At 40.9% G+C, this 10,900-nt stretch overlaps 1 pseudogene; it reads left to right on the forward strand.

The window, feature by feature from the left end:
- Nucleotides 1-7,900: 7,900 nt before the first annotated feature.
- LOC101569253 lies at nt 7,901-8,478 on the forward strand (annotated as a pseudogene).
- Nucleotides 8,479-10,900: the final 2,422 nt, after the last annotated feature.

Consider the following 10,900-nt stretch of genomic DNA (forward strand, 5'->3'; position numbering starts at 1 on the left):
TAACAATTGGGTGTAAATTAGGAGAGCCAACAACCCTGCCTTGGGGTCCAACAACTTGCTGAAACAACTCAGAAAAATATTTTTTTAGGGGCCGGGGAAATGGCTCGGTAGAATAAGTGCTTGCCTGGCAAGTACAAAGGCCTGAGTTCAAAACCCCGGTTCCACCAAAAAAAAAAAAGAAAGAAAGAAAGAAAAATATTTGTTTAGGGCCAACCCAATAGCTCAGCGGATTAAAGCACCTAGTTAGGCAGACACAGGGGCGGGGGGTTCAATCCCTGGGCCTGCAGTGCCGGCCCCGCCCCAAGGGTGCGCTGAGACAGCAATTGAGACTGGGTATGATGGCATGCGCCTGTAATCCCAGCACTTGGGAAGCTGTAAACAGGAGGATCACTATGAGTCCGATCTACGTAGTGAGACCCAGAAGACCCAGTAGATGAGCAGCTAAATGAAAAGGGACAAAGGGTGAGGTGTACAAAGACCTGAGGAGAGACGCTTCTGTCCTGTGGAGTTTGGGTACACCACCCACCTAGCATGTGGACATCCTAGGTCCTGAGCACTCATGACATTTCACGATTTGAGTTTCCATATGAATTTATCTCCAGTCACCACCCCCGAGACTAGTGAATGAGGCCAAAAGTTTCAAACCTTTAATCATTTGTTCTGTCTGGTGAGCAGCTTCATGGTGAGCCTGTCTAGGAGCCCTTCCTAGGTCCCTTCATTACCATTGACTCAAGGACCAGAGAGATAGCTCAGTAGAATAAGTGCTTGCCTGGCAAGCACAAGGTCCTGAGTTCAATCCCCCGTACCAAAAAAAAAAAAAAAAGAAAGAAAGAAAAAGAAAAAAGAAAAACACCATTGACTCAGATACAAACTGACCATTATGATTAAAAACTTCAGCCCTAAAATACAGAGCTGTGCAGCACCATCAACAGCTGGACTTAAGTGACACTGAAATACTCCACACAGCACCATTTTCAAATGGACATGTAACTTTCACTGAGCTGACTCTACAACACATTACGAAACAAACCTTAACAAATTTAAGCAAACTGAAGTTTTACAAAGTGTGTCATCAGATAAACATGGACTTAAACTCAGAATCAATAACAAAAAGAATTTGAAATCCTCAACACTTAAAAATGAAATGATCCATTTCTCTTTTTTACTATCCCACTGAACTTATTGTACATTTTAGGTGTGCAAATGACCACATTTGTACAGGGAATTTGTACCTCCACATAATATACCTTGATTCCCTTTATTCCCCACTCCCTTCTCCTCCCTTCAATCCCTCTTCTCCTTCTTATTTATAAAAGCTTTATTTCCATGTTTTTTCTTCTTTTCTCATCATTTTTCTTTCCTTTTCCTTCCAAATAATGCATTTCTAAATAATCCATAGGTTAAAAAAGTCTATGACAGTATCTCCCCAACGTAACATTCACTAGTGAACTGTAAATTTATTATTAAAATAAGGAATAAATTATGCTGTAAAGTTCTGAACTATATCTAAGTATAGGACTAGCATTTTGAAAACTTCATTTATCTTTTTTCATTTATTTAATGAACACTGCAACCAGTAACTCTTGATTAGAGTTGTAGAGTACAAAGCATGTGATATTTTACTATCAAATAAAAATTTAATTTAAACATTTAGACACAAAGTCTCAAGAGAAATTAGAAATTATTTTAGCACTAGGTCTTGGTATGTAGTTTGGACTCATAGTGATCCTCTTGTCTCAGCCTCACCAGCACTGGGATTACAGGCATGAGATTACGCCACCACACCTAGTTTCTGTGGCCACCATGGTGCACCTGGGGTTCCATGGCCTGCATGACATGTGGTACAGAGGATCAAACCTGGCTCCTTGCACCTGCCAGGTGGGCGCTTAGACTGTAGAGCTATCTCCCCAGCACCTAGATACTATTTTGAACTGACTATAATTAAAATACAACATACCAAAATTTGCAGATGAAGCTAAAGAAATTCTTAGAATTAAAACATGACTTGTTCATATTAAAGAGAAGAAAGGTCTATGTCAATAATATGAGCACCCACTTGAGAAATTAAAAGAGAAAATAACACAATGAGAAAAAGGAAGCCAGGTGTCCTGATGCATGCCTGTAATCCCAGCACTTTGATGGGTGAGGCAAGAGGATTCCCGTGAGTTTGAGGCAAACCTGGGCTGCATGGTGAAACATTGACTCAAAAGATAATAACAGGCTGGGGAGATGGCTCAGTGGCATAAGCACTTCCCTGGCAAGCACAAGGGCCTGAGTTCAATCCCCAGTTCTGAAAAAAAAAAAAAAGATAATACCAATAAGCAGGTGTAGTGGTCCATGCCAGTAATCCCAGCACTCAGGAGACTGAGGCAAGAGAATCGTTGTAAGTTCGAGATCAGCCTGGGCTTTAAAAAGTGAGCTCAAGACCAGCCTGAACTGCACAGTGAGACACTGTTTCAAAAAGACAACAAAGCAAGTATTATTCACCTATAAAAAGGATAAATTTGAGGTCTTTATTGGTAAATAGATGCAACTAGAGACCATACTCTTAAGTGAAATAAATCAAACCTACATGTGCAAACATCACATTGTCTCCTTATTGTAAGAACCTGAAAGGGAAAATAAAATCTGAAGGGTACAACGGATACTGGGAAAAAGGAATGAACTTGTTCAAAAGGAAGGAATTATTAAGATAAAGGAGACTAGAGAGGGAGTAAGGAAAAGAGATACATCTAGGTATGTAAGCAGGATGGTTTGGACAATTGTACTGTGAATTTCTGCTAGTATATGGAAAGGAGCAGTTAATGCTTAATTTGTTTTGTCTCCTTTCTTCAATTCTTTTTCTTTTTCTCTCTTCTTAATTTCTTATATTTTGTTTCTTTCTTCCTATTTTACATGCATATGTCTGGTAATATGAGCAACTAATTTGAAGACAGCAGTATGCAGTACAACAAATACTGTGAAATTCATATTATTTTGTTTAGCGAAATTCTATATCATTTGTAATTTTTTTGTTTTAATACTATTTTGTACTCTCTTTAAAAAATAAAAAATAAAAGGACAAAAAAGTAATAATAGTAATACCAGAAATCAATGAAACTGAAAAGAAAATAATAGGGAAAAATAAATGAAACAATATAACAGTTCTTTGGAAAATCAATAAAATGGATAAAACATTAACAAGGCTGACAAAGGGGAAAAACACAAATGATTAACATCTAGAATGAAAGGGGATTTTTTGCTGCCAACTCTGAAGAGATTTAAAGGAACATTGTGAATAACTATATGCACAAAATTGTAGTAACTTCAATGAATTTGAGCAATGCTTCAAAAAATGTAAGACTAAATAAGTACACTGAACAGTTCCATAACTATTAAGAAATTGAGTTCATACTTTACAGCCTTCCAAAAAGGAATGCTCTAGGCCCAGTCAGCTTAATTAGAGAATTTTATCAAATACTTAAAGATGAAACAATAGCAGCTCTGCACAATCTTTTCCAGAAAGTAGAAAAGGGGAGAATACTTCCCCATTCACATTATTAGGGTAGCATTTTGCCTGACCTTAACCTTAATCCTCACCTTAACCTCAACCCTCGCCCAGTGATGGCAAAACTTTTAGAGACTGAGGGCTCAAACAGCAACCCAAAACCCACTTATTTATTGTGAAGTGCCAACGCTACAACTAAACCTGAATACTGAGGTTTTAGTTTAGAAAAAACAACCACTATCCGATGCTCAGCTGCTGAATGACCTGGCTCCTGTGGGGACAACAGCGAGGGCTCTGCGCACCCGGCTGCAGCACCTGTGCCACAGGCTCACCACCGCTGCTGGCCAGAGAGAAGATAAGAAAAGCATTGACCGAGGGCTGCATGCACACAGGCACACAAAAATGACAACAAAATATTAGTAGTTTGAGTCCAGCAATTCATTAAAACAGTGTAATTAAGTGAAATTTATGCCAAGACTACAAGCCCAACTAAATATTCAGAAAACAATCAATGTGATCTACTATATTAGAAATCTATAAGGAAAAACTATATAATTGGGCCAATTTGTGCAGAAAGGACATTAGATTAGACAAAATTCAGCACCCATTCACATTTTTTTTTTTCTGGCTCAGGCTGCCCTAAGGGCAGATCTGGTGCAGATGTGGGGCTAGGGATCAAACCATGGTCCCTTGCGCCTGACTGAGTTTGCCCAAGCAGGCTCTCTAAACAATTGAGCTAACCTGCAAGCCCCCTAAAGACTTTTTTTCTTTTTCTTTTTCTTTTTCTTTTTCTTTTTCTTTTTCTTTTTCTTTTTCTTTTTCTTTTTCTTTTTTTTTTCCCACAGTTCTTTAAAAAGCCTCTTGGTACACTAGGGACAGAAGGGAGCCTCTTTAATCTGATAAAGTGCACCATATACTAATACATCCTTTACTATTATTAAGTAGATATTTTGCATTATTCTTTCCTATACATTCAGCTGTAACAAGTCTTAATTTCAGGTTTCAAAAGTCCAGTTCAACCCAAAGCAAAACTATACCTCAAACCCCTCAAAACATTAAGCAGTGTTAGCTGGGGATGGATCTGCTGTGGGAGGGACCACAGTAAACACTGTGGGGGGCTTTGTTTAGACACCCTCCAGATCCTTTCACCCATTTCCTGCTGACTGGCTTCCCCTGATGGTTTATTCTTTTTTCTTTTTTTTTTTTTTTTTTTTTTTTTTTGCAGAACAGGGGATTGAACTCAGGCCCTTGTGCTTGCCAGGGAAGTGCTTATTCTACTGAGCTATCCCACTGAAGGTTTGTTCTTAACAACCGGCCTCCACATTCTCTTTATCTGCTGAAGGGCCTCCTATGTCATCTGGGTGCACAGCGGACAGAAGTATCTTGGGCTTCACATTCCTGCTGTTAACAACCAACTGGTGTGCATCAGCTCCCTTGTTCCTAATAAGGATAATGCTGAGCTGTGACCTGCACATCTCCATGGCTCTCCTATGGTACTGATGTAAAGTTACACAACTGCTGCCACCACAACCACTACCACCAACCACCATAGAACTTTGTTTGAAATTGCTGAAAACTCTTTCTAATGAACCACTTTTACAAGAATCTTGACCTCACAGTCAGCTTCTATGTGCCCCCAGCCCCCACCTTGCTGGATGCCCCTCTCTTCCTCAGCCTACTTCCCCATTCTACTACCCGTTTTTCCTCAGAACACTTTCTAATGAATCACTTTCAAGAGAATTCTCATTTCAGATTCTGTCCCTTGAGATATCGGAACTCCTGTCATAGACCGTCCCTCTGGACACAGTCTTCTCTCAGTCTCCCTTTCCTCCTCACTGACCCTCAAGGGTAAAAGAGAACAGAATTCAATGACTGCAGAGGCTAAGGGTTAATGCTGTTTTCACACCAAGTATCCAACCCTGGCCTTTCATGAATCCTCAGGGTGGTACCTCAGAGGCCCCTCTGCGTCCCCCCACTCCTCAGAAAGATGAGGCACTCTCTGGTTTATACCAGTTCCTGCCAGGCTTCTTGCAGCCTGCCAGGCAAACTTCCCAAGTTCAATCAGACCTGACATGTTGGCTCCAAATTCTCTGACACCTTTGGCCTGCCAAACTACCTAGTGCAGTCCTAAAGTCTTTGTTTTGAGAATCCCCATCTAGAAGCAGAAATAAGCTTATTTCTTCATGATTACAGCAAAACTTCAGAAGTTGGCTGGATGGTGGTGCATACCTGTAACTGCGGCCCCCCCCCCAGGAGGCTGAGGCGAGAGGATCAACACAAGTTCAAGGCCGCCTTGGGCTACATAGTGAGACCTTGCTTCAAAAAACTAAAACTAAACTTCCTCAACCTCCCTTAAAATTCTTTTGGCCCCTTTCAACTAGCAGTCCACAGAAATCCCAACAATGTCCACAATTTAGAGCCCGGAGTGGTAGCAAATGCCTATAATTCCAGAAATTGGAAGGTTGAGGCAGATGGCCAGTGTGGGCTACATAGTCAGTTCAAGGTTAGCCTGAGCTGAATAAGACCATGACTCAAAAAAAACAGAACAACAACAACAACAAAACAAATCCATAGCTTAGCTACCATCTGCCCCAGTAGAGCAATGCCTGGCTTGCTCCCTTAGAGACAACCACTGTCTCTGCAAACAGTTCCTTTGGAGGTGCCTTCGTCTGATGAATGCATGAAGAAGCATTCTCCTCCCCCATGCAGTGAAAAAATTCAATGCCATTACATCTAAAAAAAAAAGAGAGAGAGAGAGGAGACCTTCTGCCATGCTCTCAGGACCCCTCTAGACCCAGCCCAGGCCTGGCATACAGTCCTGGTGTGAAGCTCTGCAGCTGAAGTCCCTGCAGAGAGGCTAGAGGCCAGAACCACCCAGCTAATCCAGGAGCAGAACATCTTGCCAGAGGAGCACAGCAGGTTCATTTCCACAGGCTGCAGCAGGAAGAAGCTGAGCACAGCAGCCAGACCCAAGCCAGGCACAACTGGATGAATTTGAACTTCATAGATCTGCACCCGGTAAACTGAGACACTCTGCTAGACCCAGATCTATAAGAGCATCCTCCATCTTTCTCTCTTGATTGAGAGAGGGGACTAAAGGTAACCAGGGTGAATTAGTTGCCTGGAAAACACCAGGTACATCATAGGGAGGTGATAGACAGAACTTAGGGGAACTAACTTAAATACAAATTCCCAATTTAATATCTTCTTAGCTATACAGACATAATGCTTGCTCTTAATGTCTAAAATACAAACCCATTAGTTACAAAAGTTTGTCAACTGCTAAATATCACTACCCATTTTTAGTATTCCTAATTACAGCTCTGTAAATACAAAACTATAATTGCCTTAACTATATAATCTCTCTTGGGTAAGACCTCGGTAGGTGCTAAGGTTATAACTGCACCAAAGCTCTACACCAAAGGTCAGAGGACAGTGTTACACAAAATGACAAAGAGAAGGAGCAAAATGCAATCTCAGGCCCTGAGCCCACCTAGAACAAATGCCAGAGACACTAGCACAGAAGAAACTTGGAATCACACAGCTGAAATGATTAAATTAATAGCACCTGCAGAAGTGTATAAAGGAAATCAGATCAGAAATAACCTCTGAAGTAAAAAGAGAAAGGATAACTATAATGAAAGAATTAATAACTGCTTCTAAAGAAGACACTGATAAAAAAATAGAGGAGAATAGAAAAATGATGGAATCCTTGAATGAGCAATATAGGAAAGAAACAGATCACATGAAGCAGAGTCAAAGACACATAGAGGAACTTAAAATCTCAATCACAAGCTTGCAAAACTGTTTGAATGAAAGTGAAGATAAAGTTTCAGATCTTAAAGATACTGTTACAGCTAGTGAAAAGGTAAGAAAAAATCTCTTAAAAGCAAGTAGGATGCAGGAAAAAGTAATTCATCATCTGCAAGACGATGCAAAGATGAACAACATGAGACTAATAGGCATCAATGAGAAAGAGTCAATACAAATTATATATATAAAAAAGGAAACCTTAAAATAATGTCAGTGATTGCTTGTGCTGTCACTTCTTAGTTAATCCTGCCTCAATGCCTCCAGTTCCTGTCAGTTCTAAATATATTGCCACTGCCAACAATCATTCTCAGCTTTAGGAATCCAGCCAAATTTTTATACAAACAGGAGAAGTGTCATGTGGTCATGTCACTTTTCTCAATTCCTTAATTGGACTGGCCAAGATTCTAGTAATCACGATGGTCTTGGCAGAAATGAGTTTCTGTTAAGAAAATGAAATGGCAAGTTACAGGTTTGGAAAAAATACTACAGACCACCAATCCAACAGATACCTGGGATTGAGAATATATAGAGTTCTAAAAACTCAACAGTTTAAAAATCCTAATTAGAAATAGCAAAAGGGGTGAGCCAAGTGTCTCCAAGATGGCCACCTGGGGAAGGAGGCATCCAGGCCAGGGCAGCAGCAGCTGCAGTGCCGGAGAGAGGGTAACCTTGTCAGCCACGGACTGCTACATCGCGCACAAGATCTACAATAGTGAGAATGCCCAGGACCAGTTTGAGTATGAGCGGGAACAGGCCCTGGAAGCCCAATACAAGTACACTGTCATTGAGCCCACCCAAATTGATGACGAGACAGCGCGCTGGATCACCGTGGGCAACTGCCTGCATAGGACAGCTGCGCTGACTGGCACCGCCTGCCTCTTCAACCCATTGGCCCTTCCCTTAGATTATTCCCACTACTTCTCCCTGCCTGCTGGTGTGTTGAGCTTGGCCTGCTGCACCCTCTGTGGGATCTCCTGGCAGTCTGACCCTTGCTGCAAGTACCAAGTGGAGTACGATGCCTATAAACTGTCTCGACTGCCTCTGCACACACTCACCTCCTCTACCCGGTGGTGCTGGTCCGGAAGGACGGCCTGCACAGAAAGAGACTGCGCAACACGATAGCACTGGCTGCCTTGGTGTACTGTGTAAAGAAGACTTACGAACTCTATGCTGTATGACTCCAGTGAACAGGGAGAGGAACAGAAACACACAGCCTGCAAGAGACAAGAGGGCACAAAGGATTTGGATTGCTGAGACAACACTTTTTGCTCTGTGAGGCAGCAGAGCCTGGGAAGGTGTTTGGTTTAATATTTGTTAATTCTTGAGAAGAACACAGATCATGGCTGTACCAAGGGTTTTTTTCAGCTTATTACAAAACTGTGATTTCCATAACCCTGGAGGGGGTCTGAGGCTATGGAAGTCTGAACTAGGCAGTGGACTGGGGATAGAAGCCAATGCTGCTGAGGGGGTGTGAATGCACTTGGGGGTCTTTAAGTAATATTGTTTAACTGTCCCATTCAGAGCCAACCAGAAGCTATCAACCATTAAAAATATGAGTATATCAAAAAGAAAGAAAGAAAAGAAATGGCAAAAGGCATGAAGAGATATTTTACTGGAGATGATAGGCAGATAGAAAACAAGCGCAGAAAAGATAGGAATCATTAGCCCCAGGGAAATGCAAGTCAAAACCACAGCAATGGGCTGGATGGTGGTGCATAGCTGTAATTGCAGCACCCCCAGGAGGCTGAGGTGGGAGGATCAACACAAGTTCAAGACCACTTGGGGCTACCTAGAGAGACCTTGCTTCAAAAAACTAAAACTAAAACAGAAAACAAACAAATAAAACACAGCAATATATCACTACACATATTATATCATTCTTATATATCATATATAGATAGATATTGATGAACTCTATGCTGTATGACTCCAGTGAACAGGGAGAGAACACAAACACACAGCCTGCAAGAGACAAGAGGACACAAAGGATTTGGATTGCTGAGATAACACTTTTTGCTCTGTGAGGCAGTGGAGCCTGGGACATTGACGTAGATGTAGATGTAGACATAGACATAGATATTTCAGTGAAAGGTAGATGAGAAGTGTTGTATATTATCAGTCAGAGCCAAAAGAAATGATGGGAAGACTGGATAAATATAGCCTCAGAGGTCTCATGCAGCTTAGTCTCACTCTAAGTGAACCCTGAGCCACCAAAACTTCTCACATTTACTGAAGGCTACAAACAGGCTGAGTAATGTGCATAACTAATTTGGTGTAAACAAGCTTTTTTTTTTTATTTTTAGGTACTTGGTACAGGGTTTCATTACGCAGCGGGCATGGCATGTGGTACCAGGGTCCAACCCGCGTCCTTCTTCCACTTGCTTTGTCAGGTGCTTAGGCCTGCTGAGCTATCTTTGCAGCCCAGCATGCTATTATTTGCATCGCCTTTCAACATTCACCAAACTCTACATCTACATATCACTAGTTGGTAACTTCCCAGATAAAGGAACAAAGAACAGACAGGGTGCCACCTCCAGGGATCTGTTACCTTCTCTCCAGCTTGTGGGAATCACAAGGGCCCAGTTTCCCGAGTTTCCTTAGGCTCTGTTCTTTGTTCCTTGTTCTCTCAGGACAGTAAGCTTCTGACTTATCAAGGGGGCTTGCGGGTTAGCTCAGCTGTCTAAGCTCCTGCTCTGGAAAACTCAGTCAGGCACAGGGATTCATATCATTATAAGAATTAGACAAAGTAGATCATGAACACATTACTGGCATATGTGTTATTGGCATATGTGTTTATATGAATATAAAATGGTATGATTTTGGAAAACAGTTTGGCAGTTTCTTCCACAATTAAACATGCAACAACTATATATATCACCCAGCAATTGTACCCTCGGGCATTTATCCTAGAAAAGTGAAAAAGTTATGTTCACACAAAACCTAACACATGATTGTTCATGGCAGATTTATTCACAATAACCAAAAACTATAAACCACCCAGATGTCCAACAGTGGGTGAATTGTTAAACACACTAGTATGTTCACACTGTAGAATACTCTTCAGCAATACAAAGCAATGAAGTACTGACGTATGCACCAACTTAAGTGACTCCAGAGAAATACATTGTGAGAAAATAAGCCAATCCAAAGGGGTTACCTATTATATGATTCCTTTTATATAACGTTCTTGAAACTACAAAAGATGTTATTGTCACCTGTTACCCACTTTCCTGAGGTTTTGTACAAGAACCTTGGAGACTCCAACTCGGGTTGACACAGCCCACAGATTTTTAATCAAGTAACATCAGAATTCTTCCCATGGCCCAAAAAAGCACCCTCCTGGTTCTAACCACTTTTTTTATAAAGACAGTACAAAATAGTATTAAAACAGAAAAATTACAAGTGATATAGAATTTCACTTAACAAAGTAGTATGAATTTCACAGTATTTGTTGTAATGCATAGTGTTGTCTTCCAACTAGTTATTAATATTACCAGACATGCATGGAAAATTAGAAAAAGAAAGAAACATATAAGAAATTAAGAGGAGAAAATTGAGGAAGAAGGTTTTGGGGATTTTTTTGTTTTGGTTTTTTGGGTT

The sequence above is a fragment of the Octodon degus genome, unplaced genomic scaffold (genome assembly GCF_000260255.1).
Source record: "Octodon degus isolate 3935 unplaced genomic scaffold, OctDeg1.0 scaffold00098, whole genome shotgun sequence".
NCBI classification, from domain to species: Eukaryota; Metazoa; Chordata; class Mammalia; order Rodentia; family Octodontidae; genus Octodon; species Octodon degus.